Genomic DNA, 25,889 nt, shown 5'->3' with positions numbered 1-25,889 from the left:
GGTTATGCAGTCTGGTAGGTGAACCCACTTGGCCAGAGCTTTCCAAACTGTGTGTCATGACACGTTGGTGTGCCGCCTGCAGTGTGCAGGTGTGCAGCACAAGCCTGGTCTACTCCGATGTGAGTTTGGGCTTTTTTTTCTAGAGATTCACTTTTTTTTTTTTTTTCAGTTCATGGGTTGCTTATTATTGGGCAATTTTTGCTGTCAATCATGGGTTTTTTGGGCTTGGTGGGTGGGACTTGAGCCCAGCAGTCCCTGTCATTGGCTGCTGCTGCCAATGAGGCCTGGCCACGAGGAGAACTGACTGCAAGCAACAGTGTCTGGTGATCCTGGAAGGGTTTATGCAGCACGGCAGGCTTGAACCCTGAAGGGAGTGAAGCACTTAACTGGCAACAATTAAAAAGAAGAGGTACATGAGTGTGGGGGCCAGACATGTGCTGGGAGGGGGGGAGAGAGATGAGTGAGTGTGTGGGGGCCAGATATGTGCTGGGAGGGAGAAGATATGAGTGTGTGGGGGCCAGATGTGGTTGGGGGAGGAGAGAGATGAGTGTGTGGGGGACAGACATGTGCTTGGGCTTATTTTTTCATGAAACACTGGCAACAATCAAAAAGAAGAGGTACATGAGTGTGGGGGCCAGACATGTGCTGGGGGGAGGGGGGAGATACAAGTGTGTGGGGCCCAGACATGTGCTTGGGGGGAGAGAGATGAGTGTGTGGGGGGACAGACAATTTGTTTTATTATTGTTACTGATAAATTATAACAATAACATTAATCTTGGACTATTATATATTTTTAATATAAATGAAAGGTTTTCATGAGATAGGTTGTGTCACGAAACATTTTATTTATGTATATATTTAAGGAAACATACATAAATTGTCGAAATATGTTTTGTTCGTTTAACCTTTAACTTCTGGTTTGCTAGTAGACTGAATTACTGTGTCATGAAACTATGTTTGTCTAAAAAGTGTGTTACCAACATGAAAAGTTTTGAAAGCTCTGCACTAGGCCCATGCTGACAGCAGGTGGACTCGTTCTTACAAGAACTGGGACTGCAGCTTCACCTATACCTGCTCCTTTCCTCTCAGGTTGAGCCTTTGCATTCCAGGGGCCAAAGAGGCGAGAGTCTTGTAAGGAGCTGTCAGACTCAGTCAAGTGTTGAGCTGAGGGCAGGGTAGGCAGCCAGAAAATGGTGTCCAGGTTCAGGCCGAGGTTAGGGCTGGAGAAGAACAGGCAGTGTCGAGGTCCAAGCTGAGGTTAGAGCAGGTAGCAATCCAGAAGAGTTTTCAGAATCTAAATCCAGAGTCAGAACCAGAAGTCAAGCAGAGATGGAAAGAAAGACAAGACATGGACAAGGCATTGGGGACCAGGATGGGCAGGAACATAGAGAGGAAGGCAGGGCAAGGCATGAGAGACAAAGAATTAGGCAAGCAGAGAGACAACAGGCAAGGCAAGGAGACAAAGCAAGCATATAGACAACGATAGCAACATGCACTGCAAAAGCAGGAGAATCTGTTGCTGAAGTACTGAAGAACAAGGCAGAGTGGTTTAAATGATCAGCCTCCCGTGACATCATCATGCAGTGCTGCTGTGGCTTTCCTGCCACAGGGCCTATATTTAGAGTGAGACTGCACGTTGTAGTGGTGGCATTTCAGCCAAAAGAGGAAGATTTGGCTTTTGGATGGGTCAGCGACGTCCTGAGGTAAATGCAGCCAGTCGCAGGGCTACCCCACAGCCAGCCAAAAGTTACATTGATACAACCATATTAGCAAATGATGGGGCCAATGTAATAAGTCACACTGAGCATACCATGGCTTTTTACTCTAGTTTTAGAATGTTTTTTTTGATAGACATGTGCATTCGTTTTTGCCGAATTTGAAAATTTCAACGAAATTGTCCAATTTGGCATGTTTCGAGGAGCCCAAAAAATGATTGGCATTTTCCCATTTTTTTCGCAAAAAATTGTTTTTCGGGTTAGTGCACGCGCTAACAAAAACTAACAAAAAGTTACAAAATCTAATGGTTTTGTTAGTACACACTAACGGGATAGTGTGCACTCCAGTTAGTGCGCACTAACCCAAAAAGATTTTTCGCGGGAAAAAAAAAAAACCCGAACTGCCAAAAAATGACATTTCCCGCGGCGGCCGAAAAATGATGAACGACACAAACACAAAAACCGATTCACCTCTCTGTTTTTTAATGCTAACCTTACTGAGGCATGTAATATGGGTTTTATCCCCAATAACAACCATGCTATGAAACCTGTGGTATGTTTTGTGCAGGTGCATGCAAATCACATTTAAAAGAGGGTATTGTCTATTACAGGGCAATGTAGACAGCCATGTTAACAGGGAGACATTTTAGTGCCTGTTTTGCAGAAAATGTAATGTCTGGATCAGGGCAAGAGTAAAACTTACCACATTTCTGGTGGCCATATTAGTCCATTATGGTACTGTGTATAGGTGCTTCTCTGTTTATATGTAGCAAAAATGGATTAAGCGCATTTTGCAGGTGAGCCAAAGAATTAGAGTAGCAGAAGCTTTAGAGCAAAGAAGACAGAGAAAGAAGATGCTAGGGATGTGCATTCGTTTTGCATGAATGCGTAATCCGCAACATATAGGTCCCTAATCATTGCATTCGTGGGTCCGTGAAACGCATGGCGAAACCCCACAAATGCAACATATCATACGTTTCCATTCTTTTGGTTAGAAAGAGAAGGCCATGTGAGAATAGGGGCGGATTGGCCTATCGGGGGATCGGGCTTCCCCCGGTGGGCCGGAATAGTGGATCACGTGGCCTCCTCTGTTCCGGACCATTGAGGGCACCGGGCCGAAGAAATAAAGAGACCAGGCCGGTGGGGCCGAAGAAAAGAAGATGGACGCTGCCAGCTGCCGCCGCCGGAGAAAGAAGACTGGCGAAGCCAGCCAGCAACGGAAATTAGCTGTTCAGGAGGGGGCCTTTGTGTGTATATGTATTTGAGATCAGAAGGGTGCTTCTATGTGTGTGTGTATGTGTGTGTATGTGAAAAAGGAATGTGCTTCTGTGTGTGTGTGTGTGTGTGTGTATGTGAGAAAGGAATGGTGCTTCTGTGTGTGTGTGTGTATGTGTATGTGAGAAAGGAATGGTACTTCTGTGTGTGAGACAGGCAAGGTACTTCAACATTTTCAAGGCAATTCAGACAGATACTGAAGGCCATGATTAAATGGGTCAGGAGTACATCAAGTACCCACAGCAGCTTACTAGGGGTAGAAGATGAAGTATGCTTTCTTTGATATAGCTGGCATGATGAATGTAATAGGCACAATTGATTACATCCATCTCATTCTCACCCCAGCACACAGGAAAGAAATGGCATACTGTAACAGGAAGCATTTAAACTTCCTGAATATATATGTTGTGAGCTATGCCCACTTGAAGATCCTTAGTGTTGTCTCCAGGTTTACCAGAAGCAACCACGACTCCTTCATCCTTGCGCAGTCTGCACTAGCTCGAAATTTCACCCAAGGGAAATATGGTGAAGGCTCGTTGCTCAGTAACAGGCCGATACAGTAAGGGCGCATAATAAAAAGTGCAGCAGTGCCGGGCACCCGCTCGTTTGCCGCGCGCACAGTTCGGATCACATACCGCTCGATACAGTATTTAAATGGCATGCAAATGCAAGCCGCGTCCAAAGCGCGTCCATGAAGTGCAATCCATTTTACTGTATAGAGCGCTATACAGCGCCTATACAGTATCCGGCCATTGGCTGCACTCCGGCCGTTGGCTGCCAGTATTCAAAATGGCGCCGATAGCCTTTGCCCTTACTATGTCACAGGGGCCGATGGCCATTTTAAATACTGGCAGCCGACGGCCGAAGAGCAGGAGGTCGCTCCCGGACCCCTGCTGTACATTTGGCAAGTCTTATGTGGGTCAGGAGGGTCCCCCAAGACTTGCCAAAAGTCCCTGGTGGTCCAGCGGGGATCCGGGAACGATCTCCTGCACTCGGGACCGTCGGCTGCCAGTAATCAAAATGGTGCCGATAGCCTTTGCCCTTACTATGTCACAGGGGCTACCAGTGCCATTGGTCAGCCCCTATCACATGGTAGGAGCACAAGATGGCGCCGATGGCCATGTGACAGGGGCTGACCAATGGCACCGGTAGCCCCTGTGACATAGTAGGTCAGAGGCTATCGGCACCATTTTGAAACCGGCAGGCGAAGGTGTGAGTGCAGGGGATGGCTCCCGGACCCACCGCTGGACCACCAGGGAGTTTTGGTAAGTCTTGGGGGGGTCAGGAGGGTGGGGGGTTTGTTTAAATTGGCTCCTTTAGGCAGCCAATTCGGCGAAGATTTGTTGTATTCGCGGGGAATCGTGGGGAATTCGTGGGGAATACAATGAATAGGGCCCTATACGTTGCAAACTCCCAATTCGTAGGGAACGAATGCACACCCCTAGTGGATATGGATCTGGGGCCAGAACTGAATATGTTCATAACTGCTACGGATGGAGATAGCACAGCAAGGGAATTGAGCTTTGCCACAGCATCATAGTGGACAATTTCAGAGTTATATTTTTACACATGTTGGTGGTGGTGGGGAGGGGATGACTTGACAGGGGCGGGGACAATTGTGTGGAAGATTCTGACTCCAATATTTGTCTCTTCTCTGATTTGTGCAAACTCCAAGGAAGATGAATGATATACACACTGTGGCCATCTACCAGTTTTTAAATATGTTTTAATATGTTATGAATTTTATTGTGATTTTAGTAAAATAATATTTTTATTGACTGATTTTTAATGGTCTCCTTCGTTATCACAGGCCTGTCATTCTTGGGCCAGACTTTCCGGCACCAATTTAGAAGTGTCTAGCCCAAGGAAGCACAGCCTGAGAAGCCTGTGACAGGCCCTGCATCCTGAGGCCAGAGTTTTCCTCACTAGTGTGGAAATCTCTGGACTAAGGAGTCATAGCCTGTGATGCCTGGACAGGTCCTGCATGCCTGGGCCAGGATTTCTACAACAGAGTGGAAATCCCTGGCCTAATCAGCACAGCCTGTGACCCAATTGCCAACAAAAAAAAACAAAAACCCCACAAACAAGTAACATTTTAAGACTGTTTATTTCACTTCAAAAATAAGACAGACTTCAAAGCAATTGCATAAAATGCAAGGATGCATATTCAGTTAGAGTCCAGTAACATTTGAAGATCTACACTGACAACTTGGGAAATAGGGTATAGAATGCAAGGTAACATATGCAGCAAAAGTCCATAAATTTATTTATTTTATTTATTTCAGATTTTTATATACCGACATTCTCAATACAAGTATCGAATCAGGTCGGTTTACATAGAACAAAACTGTCGCAATAAAGGCGTTACATTAAACAGCGTTTCTTAACATATGAGTAACATATAACATATCATATAAAAATAAATAAATAATACAAATTAAATATTACATAGACTATAATAATAATAACTCGTCAACAGGACGTGGATAAATACAATGAATGTTTAAGGCATGAGTAAATATCTTGAATAATTAGAGGGGTAGTCTAAATTGTGATATGTGGGTACATAGACCTTGTTGCTGTGCAAAATCCGAGTTATGCATGAGTAAAAGGAGACTGATGATTCAGATCTGAGATCAATCAAGAGATCCATAAACTAGAGAAACATTTGGAAGACCCATGCCGATAGCCTGCCAAAGTGGAAAAGAAGCCCCCTTCCAAAGAAAGAGTTGTAAATGATGCAAATTTCAGCAAAGCAGCAGTGATGAGTGCTCATGATGATGCACCCACCTGCAAAAAAGAAAGGCAAAGAAAAACAAAAATGAGAAATACAGATCAGAAGCCTAGAGAGATACCATCCAGAGCCCACTGTGTTATCAGCAAGAATAGAATACAGAAATGTTGGTGTGTGCATACTCATGGGAGGCTAGGATACAAGCACTGATGGTGTGGTGAGTGATGGCTCAAATAAAACATCCAAGAGGGAGAAGTATCCATGTAGAGATGAGGCATCTGAATGGCAACACATCTGCACCAGTAGGAAGAACAGGACCATAACCACAATTTCTGCATACTGCAGTGATGAGCACCAATGTTGAACCCATCTGCAAAAGAAAGGGAAAAGAGAAAAAAGTGAGAAATGCAAGTCTGATGTCATCCAGTGCCCATCAGGGAACCAAAAAGAACAGTGCTTTGGAATATAGGAGTATAAATACTCATGGGAAGAGAAGAGACAAGCATTGAATGAAGGCAGAGATGAGGGGAAGAAGCATCTAGGTAGAGATGAGGCATCCAAATGGAACAAGCATCTACACTGGAAGAAAGAGCAAGAGCTGAATCACCATTTTTGCATAATGCAGTGACAAGCACCGATAATGTATCCACCTACAAAAGAAATTAGTTGAATTTGCCTAATTTGTGAAACACGAATGCACATCCCTAATTCCTGAGGCTGTTATTGGTGATCTGGCATGACAGTTGCCAAAGTTTTTCTGTTCTCCATTGGAAAATAGAGCCTCTCCTACCATTGGTAATGGGTGTGGTTCAGAGAAAGACATCAGTGATCCAGAATAGGGTTGGATCCAGATAAAATCAGAAATTAAGCATGGTGGAAACTTGCTTTGAGGATATGGCCTCCTTCCATGGTTCCCATCTCTGGCTTGCGTAGGAGGATGCTACATTCCATGGTTTCAGAGTTGGACGATGAGCTAGCCTACTGAGAGAACATGAGCCTGATCACACAAGTAAGAATCTTGTCCATTTCCTATACAGATGAATCAAGTCCTTGTAGGGCACTGACATTGTCATTGGATGAAGCTCTAACTTGATCAGCCAAAACAGTGGCTGTGACATTATTCTCCCTTGCAGACAGTCTGGACTATCTTTGCAGATTAAGCATTTCCATCCTCATATGCTCCTCATATTTCCATCTATCCTGCCATCACACTGGTCTGAACAAGTTCCTGCCTTGCAAGCACTTCTGCAACTACCTTTTCTGCCATTGCTTCAATGCTAGAGAGTGGTGTTCCTGTGCGAATGGCATAATGTGGAGCCCCAACACCGACCTCAGTGGCACCTATAGAAACGATGCCCATGCTGGTGCTAGGTCTTGCTGATACATCTGGGATGTCTAATGGATGTGTCTGGCCATGTGAAATGGAACTCAGCCATCTGACTGTCTTCATTTTGGGTGAGGTTACCCGCTTGGCAACTGCAAACTGTTGGTTGGTTGCTCTGCTGTTCCTATCAAGGTGCCTCCAGCGGTACTAGCTTATTTTCTTTGCCCTGTCCCCTTGTGGCAGGCTGTTCTGTGGCCATTGGCCAACGATCACCTGAGAAACTAAGAAAAGACATATCAGAGCAAAGTAGTATTGTATGCTTCTGACTCCCTCATCCAGCCCTCTTCACCCCAGAAAACAATTCCCTGTCATATTCACCTGCTCCTTCTACAGCATACATATAAGTGCTGCCAGTATGGACACTAGCAAAGTAGTTCTTCTGAAGAATCTCCCAGACCAGCTCCTCCACTGGTGACAGCTGCACTTTGCATGGTGGGCCTCCTTCTGTCCAGTGCTTGGTCCTCTCTATGAGTGCTATCTTGGCCTAGACAGTTACCCTGGTGTCCTGCCATCAATGCATCAGCTGGTTTATTGTCCTATAGAGATGTGAATCGTGTCATCGATCGTCTCAACGATCGATTTTGGCTGGGGGGGGAGGGAATCGGATTGTCGGGGTTTTAGGTTTGTAAATATTGTTTAAATCGTGTTTTAGTGTGCCGGGAAAACCGGCACACTAAAACAACCCTAAAACCCACCCCGACCCTTTAAAATAAATCTCCTACCCTCCCGAACCCCCCCAAAATGCCTTAAATTACCTGGGGTCTAGAGGGGGGAGGTCCCGGTGTGATCTTTTACTCTCGGGTCTCCGGTGCGTTGTAGAAATGGTGCCGGCGCCATTTTGTTTTTTGTCCCCTGACATCAGGAGCGTAGGAGATTGCTCCCGGACCCTAGCTGGACCCCCAGGGACTTTTGGCCAGCTTGGGGGGGCCAAAAGTCCCTGGCGGTCCAGCGGGGATCCGGGAGCGATCTCCTATGCTCCTGACGTTGGGGGACAACGCACCGGAGGCCCGAGAGTAAAAGATCACACCAGGACCCCCCCCCCCCACTGGACCCCAGGTAATTTAAGGCATTTTGGGGGGGTTCGGGAGGGTGGGGGATTTATTTTAAAGGGTCAGGGTGGGTTTTAGGGTTGTTTTAGTGTGCCGGTTTTTCCGCCCTCCCCCTTCCCCTCCCCCTTCCCCCGATTTATGATTTTTGACGATAAATCAGGGGAATTCCTATTATATATCGCCTCTAACGATTTTTGACGATTTAAAATATATCGGACGATATTTTAAATCGTCAAAAAATGATTCACATCCCTATTGTCCTAGTCATCACTGACAGGCTGCAGATATCCTTGGCAATCCTCTCCCAGATATTCTTCTTTGAGGATGTCTTCTGCCTGAAGAGCGCACTGTGCTTTTTTTAGATCCAGCATACCAGAAGATACTTCTCTTCCTCTGCAAAACTCACATTGCATTGATGTCGCTTCTCCTCCTGCTGTTGCTACTGGTTCCTATCTGCTCGTCACTCCCAGATGATGACAATGGTGGGTCCCTACCTCTTTGAGCACTACTCTACTATCTGCTCCCCTCTCCCTTCCTTTTCCCCCTCTCTCTGCTCTGATCCCTCCACCAATTTTCTTTTCTTCCCTCCGAGCTACCCCCTCTAACTCATGCACCTAATTTTCCTCCCCCTGTCTAACACCACCGACTCATGCATCACACACCTCTTATCACCTGCTTGTAACACTCATCTGTTCTCTCACTCATAGACCATTTGTCATGCTTCATTCTCTCCACAGCCAATAACACCCACTCTGCTCTTTCAGGCACCTAAAACACCAAAGTAGACAAAAAGACAGACAATCACAGACCCACAATCAGATACACTCTAAATATTCACTTAAGAAAACAGACAAAGACAAAAGAATAGAGAAACAGCAAGGGAAAAACAAGCAGGACAAAAGACACCATTTAGCAATCACAAAGCACTAAGCAAGAACACCACAATTCCTACAACAAGAAAACCTCCAACACCTAGAGCTCACATAACAGCATCCAACACTGACAAAATGGCCTTAGAAGAGGCCATTTATTTCCATGCAAGGAGGAATGTTGAAGAAAACAAATGAACATCCATGCACTACCACTTCTATCAACCAGTAGGGAACACTGCAGCATTTCTCAAACTAGCGCTGGTCTTTACTGTCATTTTTACCATGGTTTTGGTGCACTTTTTGGGATTACTGTGGATTTTTAGCACCAGTTTGATTTGCTAACCTTTAGTTCATTGCACTGAGTGGAGAATACGTTTTTAATACACTCAGGATTGTGAAGAGAAAGCCATTCAACAATGTCAGCAGTTGTTTCTGGTTTGGAAAAATAACTAGCATGTAATGAGTAAGTTTTAAAACTTAATTTTATTTCAAAAACTTATAAGAGTTAAACATTGATTAAAAATATGCTTGTTTTTAGAAAGAAAATTTAAGGAGCAGCAGCGAGAAATTACAATTAAAATGTGGACAATATCATCACAAAGCCATAAAGCAGTGGCACTGGCAGGGGAACGTGTGCCCAATTTGCGTTTTGATATTAACTGAGATGTTACTTTAAATGTAGAATCAAACATTTTTTTTCAGCGAGACCTTATCAGCCCAGACTTTAGTGATTGGAAGCTTCATCTAGATCTTCATACTGTTCCATATTCTTCTTTCATGCTGAAATAAGATAAGTAAAAATGCTTTCTTATTCACTAAAAAGCACTATAAAACAAAAAAATGGAGGTTTTTCACCAATGATAGAAGACAAAGATTTGCCTTAAGATTTTTACTGTGGTGGTACAAGTTCTCAGATCTTTTCATCCAGTCATTAGCATGACATAAGTATAATAATAAAAAATATTATTGTACAGATTGCAGTGGCCTGCATTAATTCCGATTATAGTTTTTGAGGTTCACTATCTCGCAGAGGTTTGCTATACAATTGCCCAGAATTTGTATGTATAAAAGTATATGCATAACTCAATTTTGTGCATACTTAATGTGCAAAAAAGAAAGGCATTCTGGGGTCAGAATTGAGGTCAGAGATTGATTTCGATTTTTAAAAAACATGCACATAAATTACAATAAACAAGTTTTGCTTGCAGACAACATGTGTAACTTTATATGGGTGAATTTGTGCCATTATCATGGATAATTTTCAAAGTGAACTTATGAGTACTTTGAAAATTGGCATAATTTATGCATTTTTACTGCATAATTTGCAAATCATTATAAAATGACCCTCCCTACTAGCTTAATTTATAGCATGCTACTAGGTGAATTAACATGCACAATTAATTTAGAAGGTCATCCACAGTAACCTTCCAAATGTGCCGCAAATTAGTAGAGATGTGCATAGTTTAGAAATTTCGTTTCGAACTTCGTTTTCAGTGAACTGCGGAAAACTTTGTTTTTTCCACAGTTCAGGGTTTTTTCTTCATGGGCCCCTGATTTTCGGGTTAGGGCACGCTAACAGGGATTAGTGTTCGCTAACCGCCATTAGCACACACTAACGTTTCAGTGCTAGTGCGCACTAATGGGAGTTGAGATTGTCTAATTTGGAAAAAATGAATGTACATCTCTACAAATTAGTACATAGGCCCTCCCACCTACACTGTAATTTAAACAACTCTGGCTTCTGCATATCTACTCTATAGATGGGTTTTATATGAAAGACTAAATTATCTTATATGCCATAATGTCAACCAAAAATTTGCAAATGTAGTATGTTAGAAAACTCACTATCATACTATGCAGGAGATTGCACTCTTATTCTTGAACCCATCATATATTCATAGATATTGCTCATTAGCACTTAATAACCTGTTCTAGGGCACACATGTAGTAGACTGTGAAGAAAGCTATAGGCTATAGGGGTGTGCTTTTTTTTTATCATGTTGTTATTGTTTCAGGTCATTATGTGTTTGATTTTTTTAATAGTTCAGAGGGAGGTATTAATTTTTTATTTAATGCTCACTAACAGGACTTAGTGTGCACTAACTAGATTTATTTATTTATTTAACATTTTTTATATACCGAAGTTCTAGCAACAACGTTGCTAATCACTTCGGTTTACTTGTAACATATGTGTCTTACATGGAACATATGTGTCTTACTTGTAACATATGTGTCTTACATGGAACAGGAAAATGATGTCACTCCAGTCTCTTTTCTTCTCACCAGATGTCACTCCAGTCTCTTTTCTTCTCACCAGTCAACCCCCCCTCCCTCTCACCAGTCACCATTTACCACACCAACCAGTCTCTGTCCCACCTGTCACTCTAAACAGTTACCCCAGTCACTTCCCTCCCTCACCAGTCACCCCAAAAAGACCAGGCTGCCTTTTTCTATCACCTGTTCCCATACAGTCACTCCAGTCACACCCCCTCTCACCAGTCACCCCCACATACCATACTGCCTCTGCCTCTCTCTCACCAGTACCACCCCAACCAGTCTCTCTCCCACCTGTCACCCCATACATTCACCCCAGACACTTCCCCTCTCACCAGTCATGCACCCACATACTAGACTGCCTCTTTCCTACCAGTCACCACCCCAACCAGTTTCTCTTCCACCTGTCACCAATTACAGTCACTCCTGTCATTCCCCCTCTCACAAGTCACCCAAACACATACCAGGCTGCCTCTCTCTCTCTCACTAATCATCATCTCAACCAGTCTCTCTCCTATTTGTCATCCCATACAGTCACCCCAGTCACTCCTCCTCTAGCTAGTCAACTCTCCACACATACCAGGCTGCCTCTCTCTCAAAAGTCACCACCCCAACCAGTCACTTTTCCATCTGTCACCCATACAGTCTCTCTTCCTCTCACCAGTCACCCCTACATATACCAGGCTGCCTCTCTCACACCAGTCACCAACCCAACCAGTCACTCTACCACCTGTCTCCACATAGTCACACCAGTCATTCACCCACACCCACCAATTTTTATGAAATATTGTCAGTTGTTTTTTGTTTTTTTTCATTTCATGGCCTTACCAAAATAGGATGAAATAGAACATTTTATTGCCATTTTCTAATTTGTTAAAAACAACTGCACTCCTATAATAGACTATGCTCCTGGGCCAGAAGAATGGGATTGAAAATATACCAGACTACCAAAGGGGAGGCAGATGGGATGAAAGGGGAGAAAACCTATTATGAATGAAAGCCCATGGCAGCTTTGTTTCAGACCTCCCCTTACATGACTTTAATGGTAACAAGTGAGGCTGGAGAACATTCCAGATGCACTGAAAATCTAGAATCAAAGGAGATGGCAAGCAGAGGGAAAAAATTATGGTTTGCCATCAAAATGGATCATGCTTTGTTTAGATATTATTACTTGGAGGAAATATCTTCAATATAACAAACTATTAGAGGATCATATTGAACTGCTGCTTTTACTGCTAGGTAGGCATATGAAAATTATATACATTTTTTCCTCATTTTTAAAACCTATATGCCTCCAGGGAGTGTCATCTTGTAAGCACTGAAATGAATAAGGAGGTCCATATTCAAAAGCCATTTAGAAGATTAACTCAAAAGTTATCCATCTAAATGGTACACTTGGCATATTCAGTCCCTTATCCAGCTACGTTATAGACGGAAAACCACTTATCTAGCTATAATTTAGCCAGGAAGTAAATACCCTTCTAGTTTTGGAAGCTTTTATGCTTCCAGCACAGCTTTGACAGAGTCTGTGCTGGACCTCGCCAGGAGTGGATAAGTGCTGATCCCACTACCTGCAAGAATGTTTGGCCTCAGGAAGTAGGGGGAAAGGCCTTGGGAGGCTGATTGGGTTGCAGTGGGGTGTTGTTAGATTGCTGAGGGAGGGGGAAGGCCTGGTCTCGGTGACCAGGTGCTTTATGAAGAAGGGGATTGTCTGGGGGATGGGTGGGATGGCTCTAGGAGATTTAGAGATGTGGAGTAGGGGATGCAAAGCTCAATAGGGTAAATTTATATTAGGTGGGGAATATAAAAAAAATCAGTTTATAGGCCCCATTAATTCTTGGAGTTTTTGTGAGCAAAAGCATTACTTACCCAGATATTGTCTGAAGATATCTGGGTAAGTAACAATTTATCTGGCCACATAAGGCTGGATAACTTAAAATACAAACATAGCCATTTAGGGTTTGAAGTTATCCAGCTATAAATAGTTGGGTAACTTTAAGCAAGTTTATTCAGCAGGACATTTTTCCTGCTGAATATATGGGTCAAGTTATTTGGCTAACCTTAGCTGGATAACTTGTCTTCTAAATGGCCTACTGAATATTGGCCTCAAGATGCCTTTCCTTCCAGATGGAATTTTTATCCTCTCCAGCTATATCTTCATTCCAGAGCTGAACATGCAGCAGAGAATTCTGATTGATAATCAGTTTTCAAAGGCTTTTTTCACAATGAAACCCTCATTGAAATCTGGGGATAATGGATCATTATCAGAGTAATACAAACAGTTTCTGTATTGATTAACCCATTTTACTTCTCTTTAAATAGAGCTAATAATTTTAGTGGTAGATATATAAAGCATAAAAATTACCAGCAAGGAAATGCCTTTAATTACCATCTGGGTAGTGGATCAGAGATGTTTATTAGTCACCATCCATTACTATGACCAAATGATCATTTGGCAACAATGTTAATGTCCCCACACAGGTCATTACTCACTACCTGCATCAGTGAAGCTCTGTGTGAAAGCAAGGCAATCGCAGGCTGTTATTGGCTCCCACTGTGCAAGCCAAGCTGAATATTAGTTAAAAATAATCAAAATGGAAATAAGTCTGAAGGAGCAAGTCTTATCAGGCTTTCACTATCTAGCAAAGCAGTAGGTTTTAATACAAAATATGCTAAATCTCAATAAATCTTCCTTAAAAATGTATGTAAGCTTTCATGACTCTCTCTTGTCACATTTGACTCTCTTGTGAACAAACCAACAGTGCTAATTTTTATGCATCTATGAATCTTTGTTTATGGGTTTATCTGAAAATGCTTTAACTGCCTCATCGTTTTGAATTCAATTATTTTTAAATGGCTTTTACATGTTTTTTTATGAGCACCCTCTTGCTACTTAACACTAATGGCTACTCACGATAGAGAATTACCTGTAAAAAGCTTTTAACAGTAGGAATGATTAGACACACATTCCTTCTTGCCTATAATAATATTTGGTGACTATAATGTTTATGGTATAACAGAGTAGACTGACGAGATTCACCTACTGGGACTTAGAAAAATTCCTGTCACATATCTTTTCACCAGATTTAGTAAATACTGTAAAATTATTCATGGGGTCAATTTTCAACCTGTTGCACAAAGACCACAGCTTTATTTTACTATCAGACTTTGCACCAAATTTCAAAGGGAAAATTGTCACAGGTGGCAAGTACCTATGGACTTGCAGCTTTTAGTGCAGGTAGAATCATGAAAGTAAATACAATGTATATGCATTATTTTCTGATCTCAAACAAAACATATACCTGGGACAAAACTTCCTTAAATGCAGTTAAAATCATACACATTATAGAACCTTAGTCATAGTTCATCTGGATTGAGAGTGAGCAACTTTTGAGACAGCCAGTTCATACAGATAAGTTGTTATGTACTCACATAAATGGCTCTGAATATTGTCCAAGGAGAAGAGATGTGCTTCTCCCTATCTCCAGATGTCCTGACGTCTCCTTGTCTTCGGATGTCCAGACGTCTCAGCCTTCTGATGTCTTCGTCCATCATGTTCCAGTCATCCCTGTGGTCCTCCTTGCTAGAAGTCCCCTGATGTCCAGATGCCATAGTTGTCCTGATGTCCCAAGGTACCGGTGTCCTTTCGTATCTGATGTCCTACGTTCCAGTCCTGATGTTCCGAGCCCTAATCCTGAAGTATCGTCAGTCCTCAAGCTCCGGGTTCAGTTTGCTCGCCCCAGTCCTCATCTTCAGATGACCTTCCTGGGAGTAAATCTGTTCCTATCCAGTGTCTGTTTCCAGTGGCTGAAGTCCTTTTCTGGCAGGATATGTCTTTGAGCACTGCCCAGATTCCTCCCAGTTCCTGAGTCTCTGTCTTTGTCTGAGTTTCCTGAGTCCTTATCCTTGCCTGAGTCTCTCCAAGTTCCAAATCCTCATCGGAGTATTTGGAAGCCTCACCTGACTCTCTAGAATCTACCTCTGATCTTCATCCATGTCTGAGCGTCTTGCGTCTTAGTTCCAAGCCACCTCACATCCTCGTCTTCCCTGAGCTCCAAGTTATCTTTGTCCTCATCTCATCTGAGTTCCAAGTTCCAAGTTTCCTCATGTCCTCGACTCGTCTGTGCTCCAAGCTATCTCTTGTCCTCGTCTCGTCTGAGCTTCCAAGTACCAAGGTCCTCATCTTGTCTGAGTCCCAAGCTCCACTTGTCTTTGACTCGTCTGAGCCTCTGAGCTTCCTTGTCTTGTTCAAGTCTTCAGCCTAGTCCAAGGCCGAGGTCCCGTCTTGTTCCAAGCTCCAGTACCATCGCCTGCCCTCGACCTCTGTCCGTCCTGCTGCATCTGCCACTAACCAGTAGCAGGTCCAAAAGGTCTATTGAGTGGCCGGAGGGCTAACCCAGAGACCAGCATTGCATTGCTGGGTCTCTGGGGTAGCCGGTGCGTGCAGGTTTGGCAGAGGTTAGGGCGGTGGTCAGCCTGCTCCTCCATTGCTTGGACATGTCTTGCCTGCTGCGGCGCTTCCATGGAGCTCCTCTCTGCAGTCGCATCGTGGTCCAAGTGCACACATCTGCCCGGAATCGGAAGCCCGCCCTCCCACAGATTCCAACAAAAAATCTATGAGTGTAGAATTACATCTATCATTATTGTGCATGTACTTTTGCTGAGAGAATTTAAATGCATAATTGTTAACATTTTAAAGTATTGCATAAGTCCCTGTCTAGTCTCTACCCTCTGTTGTGCCTTGCCATATGTGCATGCAGTGTGTACATACATATACTTTTACTTTCGGGTACTGACTAGGATGTAAGTGGTCATGGGGCAATACCACATGCTTAGGCACAATAATTCAGGGTTCACAAAAGGGCTTTAATCAAGGAAGCATGTAGCAAACATAACAAGGTTCTGGCTCAACAAATGCAGGAAAAAACACAGAAGATACAGGAGAGCTTCCTTACAAGGCAAACAAGATTCAAGGCAGCACTTACAGACCAGCTTCCCAGTTTCAAGAGAAGCAAGACAAGGATCCAGGTAAGTATATGGAAACATGATTACAGGATTAGGGTTTCATTGTGCCAGCAGACACTCTTTGCTGGCTCAGGGTTTAAACAGGGTGTGCTATCAGAGGTAGGTCTCTTTTTGGATCAATGAGGGTTTCACCAGGTGTGTCCAAACCCTCAATATCTGAAGGGTAGGAAAAGTACTGTTCTCCCTGATCTTCACAGCTAATGTAGGTCTGCCTGGTAGAGTCCCCATCTGTTTTCTGTACAGCTGCTAGTTTCCAATCCACTGGTCCTGACATATGTGTCAATTTATCACTTAGGGGGTAATTTTCCAAGCCGTGATAGGTCCTTATCTCATGCGTTAGAGCCTTATCGTGGCGGTAAGATTTAAATTAGGGGGAGGGGAGGAGTTGGGGCAGAGTTAGGGAGGGCAATATGTTAATAGGCAGCGGCACCGCTGCCAGCAATAGCATCACCTTTTATGGTGGCACTATGTTGCGATAGCCTGCAGCCAGCCACATTGCGGCTGGTGAAATCACACCACCATGGTGCAACCGGCTGCAGGCTATCGCCCGACCACCCCCTGCTTCACCACCCCCCCCCCAACCCCCCTGCAGTGCAGAGTTCATCATTCCGCACGGAATGATGGATCCTGGCAGTTTTCTAAAGGGCCAATTCTAAAGTATTGCTTTACTCACAGAGGTCCCTTTGAAAATTACCCTCCATTATAAAAATATTCAGTTTCAAAGAGAAGATTTTCTATAAAAGTTGGGGCACTCAAACCAACAAACACACATGGGGAACTGAGAGGGAAAGAGAAACCTTTTCAAGTCAAGCAGTGAAATTTGCCTTTTAGGGTAAACGAATAATAGAAAAAAGAAGTGGGAGCACTAAGAGAAGAGAATCACCTTGCTGGTGGCTGAAGAAAATCACCACTGTTGATGGTTCCGGAATTCCACCTCCCCACTGTGACATCAGAAAGGGCTCCTGCCCTTTAACTTTGGGCCGCTGTTGACGCTCCCGGAACTCTACCCCCCCCCCCCCCCAGTGACATCAGCAAGGGCTCCCGCCCTTTAACTTTTGGCCACTGTTGATGCTCCTGGAGCTCTGCCCCTCACTGTGACATCAGCAAGGGCTTCTGCCATTTAATTTCAGGCCACCATTGATGCTTCCAGAACCCTGCTCCCCACTGTGACATCTGAAAGGGCTCCTGCCCATTAACTTAGGTTGTCATTGATGCTCCCGGAACCCTGTCCCCCACTGTGACATCAGCAAGTGCTCCTGCCCTTTAACTTTGGGGTAGGTACTCCAGAGGCACTTGCTCCTTTGTTTGCTCCTTCATTTGCTTTCTAGTTTGCCTCCTCTCATCTCCCATTTACATCCCCTTTCCCTGATTCTTATGATGTATGTTTCCACTATACTTGGTCAAGGTTCCTATGGTAACTTATTTCCCAAACATTATCTAGCCAGACCCAGAAATACTCTGATCAATGTCCCATTAACTCACTCTCTTGCCACTTCTGCCCCTAAGGACATTTCCCTGCTCTTAGTGAATGCCTGCTCGATTTCTAAAAAAAAAAAAAGTCCCAACTTCTCTCTATTAATAAACCTGACTGTTTTTGTCTCACTGTATCAAGGACCACAGAAGCGGATATCTCCCTACTCAATCTGTGCTGTCCCCTTGAATACACCTTTCACTACCATTCCTGCTCATCAGGTCATGGGGTGGCCTCTCTGTCTTCTTTAAGCTCTCCTTTCTTTTTTCTATATCCCCTACTACCTTGCCACCTCCTTTCAAATTCATGTTACTCAGTAGTCATAACTTTGATCTCTGTCTCATTTACTGCACCCCCTCTAATCTCCTAGCCCAGAATACTTCTACCTTGACTGAATTTCTCTCAGCTTCCCTTCCTCACCCTGAAAGAACAAAAATCTTAGGAGATTTCAATTTATACATTGATCAAGTTCCCTTGTCTCACTCCGCCAATCACTTTCTCAGTATCATCACTGCTTGTGACTAGCATCAATTTCTACATTCCCCCACACACAAAGCTGGCAATACCTTAGATCTACTTTTTCTTAACCCTCTTTATTTCAATTAAAACACTTCCAAATTAGTTATTTCCCCCATCCCTTGGTCTGATCACTAGCTCATCAATGCCTCTATTGTTGAGCAGGAGGTGGACCCGTGGGCTGAGGTGGGGTTGATGCTACCCATAGGGGAGGACCTACAGGTCCCCACCATCAGTAGGCGGAGCTGACTGACTGTCGGAGGCCAGCTGGAGCTTCGCCAGTACCAGCCCTTGTTCCCCGCAGGTTGAGCCCTTGGGTGCCAGGGCCGGCTGGAGTTAGGTGGGTCTCTGAGGTCTTCTGGTAGATGAGGAGGAGGTCAGCCAGGGGCCAGCAATGGTAGTAATGGAGAGTTTCTACTGGACGAGGCAGAGTCCCAGAGACCCGGGCGCCAAAAGGAACAAGAGTCAGACAGGGGGCGCCCGGGTAAAAGCAGGATGAAGCCTGAAAGGCCAAGTCCAGTGAAGAGACTGTATGGGCATCCTAGAACAGACTGAAGTCAGGGCAGGCAGCAAGCAAGAAGCAGTGGCAAGGCAAGGCAGAGGTCAGGTCCAGGAGATGATCAGTAGTGTGGTCGGACAAAACAGAGCTCAGGTCCAGAAGTAGTGTGGTCGGGCAAAGCAGAGCTTAGGTCCAGGAGAAATCAGTCCGTAAATCAAGTAGAGTAAACACGAGGCACAGGAACTAGGAGAAGTAATGAAACCAGGATCAGTAACACAGAAGGAACAGGAACCAGGAATATGAGGAAATCACCAGAGGAGGCAATGAAGTACACGTCCAGCATGGAGACCTGTTGCAAAGGCAACTAACTGAGCCTGGGCTCGGCCTTATTTACCGGAGCCCAGTGACGTCATCATCCGTGGCCACGGTTTGGTTTCCAGCCGCGGCCCCTTTAAAAGGAAAGGAGATGCGGTCACGCCTAGGGAGGAGCACAGCACAGGATGGCGGTGTTTCTCTGCGGACCACGTGGGGAGGCCCACCGCGGAGCACAGGTGTCCACTGAGGAAACAGGAGCACCGGGGGTGGCCCGAGGTCGAAGGCGGCAGCCCACAGCCACAGGGAAGTGGAGCTAGATGCTGGAACAGGCAGAAGATGGTAAGAGGGCCTGGCCGAGGGCCTGCTGTGGCCGGCACATGCAACATCTATTACAATCAACTTTCCAACTTCCCCTCCTGACCCTTTCTCCATCAAGGCTCTAAAAAGGAAATATATCAATCCTGAGGCATTTAAAGAATTCCTTCCCCAGTTATCAGATCTTCCTGACATCAACATTAATGACGCGGTATATTTCTGGACCTCTGCCCTTTCCAAAATGATAGACAAGCTTGCACCACTGAAACCCTTCACACACAAATGACTCTCATTTGCTCCTTGGGTCACTCACACCCTTATCTTACATAAATGAAAATTACACCAATTGGAGGGCACTTGGAAAAAAACAGAAGTTCAGATGCTCTTGCTTGGTTCAGTGCTCAACTCACCTTTTACAGAGCCACTGTTAATTCCGAAGAAAATAAATTCTACTCCAAACGTATTGAGGCCGCTAACAATAACCCCTGAAATTCTATTCAACATTGTCAAATCTATCACATGCTCTCCCTCCTCCAAAGTTAATTTTCCTGAAGCTATCTTATCACAAGAATTATGTGAATCCTTTGGAAATCACTTTCAATGTAAAACTCAGACCCTAACTGATTCATTTCCAGCAACTACCACACCTAAATTAGGCTAAATCAGAGGCCTTACTACTGCAAGATTCAGAAGTCATTTTATTGGGCTTGTCCTTTCTAATGAAGTGGGCTGCAGACTTGATTAGATACTTGGGTATAAATCTATGTAAGGATACCGGTAAATTACACACAGTTAACTAAATAAGGATCTATGAAGTAATTAAACATCTGTTATTAAATTAGCAGGATTTACCTCTTTCATTGGTGAGGCAGATTAATATATTTCAGATAATAATCTTGACAAAATGATTTCAAACCTTGCTGATGTTTCTCACAGCTTGAGACATCCAAGGGATAGAATCATTAGTTTGGTATTTCTTATGGAAAAAGCAGAAACTGCGTATAGACTTAATTACTTTGATGAGGAAGTGGGATTAGGGGGGTCTGGGTTTGGAAACTTGAGGAGGTATAATGTTGCATGCTTATTCCCACATATTGGAGATTGGTTAATGAATACAATATTGTATACACCTGGGTGACAAAACAGGAATTAGTCTTTCCATAAGATCTTAGATTTCTACTCCATAGTTGTATCTCACAACTTCCAGAACAAATATTGCTGAATGAAATAAAACAAACCCTTTTGAAAGCTTGGTGATGGTTATGTACACAATTACGGTTAAATGAAAAAATGTCCTATTTTCTTCCAGTTGTGGGAAATTTGAACTTTTAACTGAGTACTCGGTCGTTGGTTTTTGTAAAATGGGCTTCCCTTGGTCTTCAGATTGTGTGGTAACTATTTTGTGATGATGTCCAAATGGTTATCTTCCAGAGCTGCAGGCTACTTTTCATTTGGAATATATCATAATCTTTATTTATTGCACACAGAAAATATTTTTTCTTTTAAAATTTCAAGACACGAACCCAAGGAATACCCTCCTAAAAATCCCCACCTATACTCACACTCCATTCATTCTTCCTTTCACACACATTATTCTCTAAAAACCTTGTTAACCCAACATCTTTTCTTATATATTAAAATTCTTGCTACAATTTTATATTCCTCAGAAAAAGGCTAGGATATGCATTTGTCAGGGCCTTAAATTTACCTGTGATATCCAGATGCAATGGGTTTCTTTTTTAGATATGAAAGTGGGTAAAAAAGATGGGTCTTTTGTGACTGAGCTATACCGGAAGGCTACTGATAGAAATGGACTGTTGCATTTCACAAGTTTCCATCTAAAACATAGCAGAGAAAATATTCCTTTGGGACAGTTCTTTAGGGTTAGAAGGATCTGTTCAGATGTGTCAGTCTTCAAGAAACATGCCAAGGATTTACGGGAGAGATTCAGTGCAAGGGGGTATCTGGATCGGATAATTAAACAAGCTTATAAAAGAGCGTGTTACATCAACAGGGATCTTTTATTGACTCCTAGAAAGCCTGTAGACTCCAAATCTTTGGTCTGTATTCTACCCTATTCAAATAGGGTAGGTGACTTGATCCAAGTAATCAAAAGCCATTGGCATTTGATCAGTGGCTTTGTGGGTATGAATGATCCTCCGTTGTTCTCATTTAGGAGACCCAAGAATCTTAGGGACATACTGGTGCATTCGGACCTGATATGCAGAGAAGATTTGGAAGGCGCTACGGGTGGACATCACCCGTGCACAAATTGTAGTGTTTGCAGATTGAGTCTATCTGTGCAGTTTTTCTTTCATCCGGTTTGTAAACATTTTTTTGAAGAACAGCCACTACTTGTCAATCTGTTTCAGTAGTGTATATTATTAAGTGTCCATGTGGTTTGTTCTATGTGGGCAAAACATCGAGGAAAATCAAAACTTGGATTCTAGAGTATTGCAGTAGACTTCTTAATGAAGTAGAAACTGCCCCCCATTGGTGAAGCATTGGCATGAATATCGACATTCATTTGAGGATCTCCGTTTTTTTGTAATTCAAGAGATAAAAAATAGACGAGGTGGTAATTTAAACAAAACATTGTTGCGAGTGGAGCAAGATGGATTTTTTCTTTAAAAACCTTATGGCCAAATGGATTAAATGACAGAATTGATTGGATTGCATGTTTCTAGGCTGTCAAGTGTGCTTTTTTGTTTTTAGTAAACTAAAAAGGTGTGACGGGTACATTTAGGAAGGTGAAGCATTGTCCCTTTAAGATTACTGGTGATATATGAATGAAATAGTCCCTTTAAATCACCGCGGGAAATAGGAAGTGATGTGGATAAAGATCGGGTTGTTTTGATTGGTTAAGTGGGATTTAAAAGAGGTAGGAGGGGAGGAGTTGATCTTTCCCTTTGATTCGCTTGATGATGGGTGGTTGAATGCTGTGGAAGTGGTGTCTGTTTTCAGAATCGGTAAGGTAAGTTTCCTTCATTTCTAAGCATACCTTTTCTTCCCTTTTCTTTTGGGTTAGAATTTTTGAGAAAAATAGAGAGAATTAGGAAATATTGATTGATTTAACTCATTGTAGGTAAAATGAAAATGAAGCACGGGATATACCATAAGAACGGTTTTCCTGCGGGAGCTCTTTTGAAACACATTGAAGAGTGAGAATCGGGGAACATATCTGTTAATGCATTCAATTGTTTTCTGGACGCACAGGTAAAATTTGTAAATGTCATCTATGGAAGCATGTTTGTTTTTTGAAGAAATTTGTTGAGAATTTTTTTTTCATTAAAATTGTTAATTATTGTAGATGAAACCTGTATGGGAATACTATTAAAATGAATACTTTGAAGATTTATGATCAGCTGAAAAATGTTTTATGCTCTCCTGAAGAAGCCTGTGAAAAGGCGAAACATGTTGAGAGGATGAAGAGGTTGTAGAAGGATCAGGAGGAGAAAGAGAATATAAGAACAATATAACTGTTGATATCAAGTGAAGAATGTGATTGTTCTGGCAGTTATGAAAATTTATTGAAATGAGAATTTGTTCTGCTTTTTGAAAAATTTGTTTTGGAATGAGAAAAGATGTTTGAAAAAATTTAATATATAAGAAATGATGTTGGGTTAACAAGGTTTTTAGAGAATAATGTGTGTGAAAGGAAGAATGAATGGAGTGTGAGTATAGGTGGGGTTTTTTTAGGAGGGTATTCCTTGGGTTCGTGTCTTGAAATTTTAAAAGGAAAAATATTTTCTGTGTGCAATAAATAAAGATTATGATATATTGTATATGTCACTATATGTTTTTTTGGGTTTGGATTTTTGTGATATATTGATTTGCCAGTTTAGTTGTATACTTTTCATTTGGAGCAGCGGGATTTCTTTGTTTATTTACAAGCAAGACACTGTGCTAACTCTTTAAATAAACAGGAGTTAAAGCATGAAAATTGGCAATCTTTGTTAGATACTTTTGTCCAGGAAATCCATTCACATCATACTATTTTGGGGTTTTACAATTTCTTGAATAAACACACTTATAAACTGCTGGAATATTTGTTCCAAAGTAATTATTAGCGGGATGAATTGACTATTGATTTAACTACTAAAATGTATGTTGGTTGTTTTAAAAGAATTAAACAACTTACTAGTGGCCTGGACTTGAGAGAAACTCAACATAAATACTTGCTACGATTTTATATTCCTCAGAAAAAAGCTAGGATATGCACTTGTCAGTGTCTTCCGTCTGGGTGAAGTGTGGGAAAGCAACAGGAACTCTTGGATACCAATTATAGACATGTCTCATGATTCAAGACTTTTGGAGAAAAGTGATGTGATTCATTTTGCAATAACTGGGACTCAACTGCCTTTAGTTGCATATTATTTGATAATTTGAGCAAAATATACTTTCGGACTACATTCTTACATTTATGATGTAGTAAGATACTTCTATTAGCAAAGAAAGCAATTTTGCAGAAAAGGCTGGTATTGGACATGCCCACAATTACACAATTAAGAAACGCTTTATCTCATTTATATATTATGGAAAAATATACTGTTAACTATGATTTGCCCAAAACTAAATCCACCATTTTAAAGGTTTGGGATATGTATTTGCAATCATTGCCACATAAAGTTTGCACTATAATTAATAATGACCTGTCTGTAGAGTGAAGCAGATTCACTGAATGAGTAATTACATTTATAGTGTGTTGAAGGATAATATAGATTAGATATAGGTTGGGAAGATGGGATGGGGACTGCGTTGGGGGGAAATGTTTTTCTATGTTCTTCTGTAAATTGATTCTCTGTGTTACCTTCTTTAGGATTTTAGGTATGTGGGCCCTGGGCCGAGGTGAGAGATGGTACCGGCCACAGGGAGGAGCCCTGTAAGCCTCACCGTCGGGAGGCGCTGACTGGCCACCAGTTCATCTTCAGGCTGTTGCCCCTGGTCAGACAATCTGATGACCTGTGGACTACTTTCTGGGAGATCAGACCTTGGGTCCACCTGCTTCTCTTCCTCCAGCTGCTTCGCCTCCTTTTCCTCCAACATGGGCTGTCTCAGCACCTTAAAGGTCCCCTCTTCCTCTTCATCTGAGGTGTCATGCATGACTTGCAAGTGGAGGTACAGCTTTTGTGGCCCTCTAGGTTCAGGACCATCATGCTCCTCAGCTCACCCGGGATGCTAGGTATAGCCCAGTTTAAATCCCTTCTAATGCTTGACCTTAGTATTTTTGCAAACCGGTGTTTGTTTGTATTTACTATGAGCTTATAATTGCCCACCAATACAGTCCTCTACTTGGATGTCTTCACGAGCCTGCACTTGTTTCAACTTTTCTATTGAATGATTACCAGTTTTGATGCAGTGGGTAGTCAGACTACAATTGAATTGTCCCTCCACAGGTTGATCCATCTCTGGATGCTAACTACTGTCTGCACCGATACTTATTTTGAACTTCGTACCGTTTGTTAACACAGTCTTGTGCTAGGGTTCCACTTTCTTACAATTGATTGCTATCTATTTTTGTTTTATTTTCCTCTGAAACAGGAATATAAATTGAAATCCTTTGAATCTGCCCTTGTCCCTCCCGATGATGTTCTGTGAAACATGGTCTCGTGTTGGAGGGCTTAATTTGATAATATCTACTTAGGCTATCATCTTATGTATACATTGACATTTGTTTATACTAACTCTCTAATTAAACAGGGCTATATAATGAAATGTATATACTCTAAGGGGCGGATTTTAAAAGCCCTGCTCGCGTAAATCCGCCCGGATTTATGCGAGCAGGGCCTTGCGTGCCGGCGCGCCTATTTTCCATAGGCCGCCGGCGTGCGCAGAACCCCGGGACGTGCGTAGGTCCTGGGGTTTTTCGAAGGGGGCGTGTCAGGGGCGTGTCAGGGGCGGGGCCGAACAACGGGATGTTTTGGGGGCGGGATGTGGCGTTTTGGGGGCGGGCCCGGGGGCGTGGTTTTGGGCCGGGGCGTGGCCGCGCCTCCAGAACCTCTCCCGAGTCGGGTCTCGGCGCGCCAGCAGCCCGCTGGCGCGCGTGGATTTACGTCTCCCTCCGGGAGGCGTAAATCCGTGGATAAAGGTAGGGGGGGTTTAGATAGGGCCGGGGGGGGGTGGGTTAGGTAGGGGAAGGGAGGGGATGGTGAGGGGAGGGCGAAAGAGTTCCCTCCGAGGCCGCTCCGATTTCGGAGCGGCCTCAGAGGGAACGGAGACAGGCTGCGCGGCTTGGCGCACGCCGGCTGCCCAAAATCGGCAGCCTTGCGCGTGCCGATCCAGGATTTTAGAAGATACGCGCAGCTACGCGTGTATCTTATAAAATCCAGTGTACTTTTGTTTGCACCTGGTGCGCGAACAAAAGTACGCGAACGCGCTTTTTTAAAAAATCTACCCCTAAGTTGTTATGAGTTTAATGTTTACATGCAACCACATCAAGAGCTCA

General features: G+C 43.2%; 1 long non-coding RNA gene across 1 annotated transcript; it reads left to right on the top strand.

The window, feature by feature from the left end:
• The first annotated feature begins 348 nt into the window (after positions 1–348).
• On the top strand, positions 349–25,013 carry LOC115093234. Its single transcript, XR_003857241.1, has 3 exons — positions 349–409; positions 22,530–22,660; positions 24,264–25,013. It is a non-coding gene; the product is annotated as an uncharacterized LOC115093234 (long non-coding RNA).
• The last annotated feature ends 876 nt before the right edge of the window (positions 25,014–25,889 follow it).

Source organism: Rhinatrema bivittatum, chromosome 6 (genome assembly GCF_901001135.1).
Source record: "Rhinatrema bivittatum chromosome 6, aRhiBiv1.1, whole genome shotgun sequence".
Lineage (NCBI taxonomy): Eukaryota > Metazoa > Chordata > Amphibia > Gymnophiona > Rhinatrematidae > Rhinatrema > Rhinatrema bivittatum.
The sequence above is the reverse complement of the archived record's forward strand: the minus strand, read 5'-3'. Positions and strand labels throughout refer to the sequence as shown.